The following is a 686-nucleotide window of genomic DNA, read 5'->3' as shown; positions in this document are numbered from 1 at the left end:
AAGAGATGAAGATGGCTTGTGCAATGCAGTTTTGATAAAGATTAAATAAAAACAAAAAAAACCCCTCCACATTTACTGTATTTTTCTTAGTAAGATCAGTGCACAATGTGTCATCTTCCTCTCTCCTCCTCGGAGAGATAAAAAGTGACTCATTGCCTTGCTTTGCTTTAATATTTTAGATATATGAAAAGACAGAGACAGTAACAAGAGACTCAGTGAATAGGAATATGAATGCTGGAGGTGGGGGAAGAAGGCTTGGAATGATACATACAGAGGAGAAGTTGAAGTGAAATAATGTTCTGGAGAATAAGCATGCTTGTTTTTGATGGGGGAGGTAGAGACAAGTGCACTTCTGTTTACTTAATTAGCATGTGGAATAGTTTGGAATAAGTTATATGCATTTTGATCCCATATGAGTTATTATAATAGCTTGCCAACATAAAAACATTTGAAAATGCCAAACAGTGTAGTGAATCTTTAAAAGAGCCTGTTTGCAATCAATGGTTGTTTTATGTTCCTATTAGAGAATGGAATGATATATGGCACTGCTGCGTGATATACTGCACCCCAGTTTACTGAATTTATCAGAGAAATAAACAAGACCACAATGACTCAGAAGTGGTGCGGGTAGTGGAGACCTGTGTGGGTTCGCAATAGTTTAACTAATTCTTCATAACATATTGTAT

Source organism: Malurus melanocephalus, unplaced genomic scaffold (genome assembly GCF_030028575.1).
Source record: "Malurus melanocephalus ecotype Western Australia unplaced genomic scaffold, MMel_1.1 scaffold_161, whole genome shotgun sequence".
Classification (NCBI taxonomy): Eukaryota; Metazoa; Chordata; class Aves; order Passeriformes; family Maluridae; genus Malurus; species Malurus melanocephalus.
Note: the sequence above shows the minus strand (reverse complement) of the source record.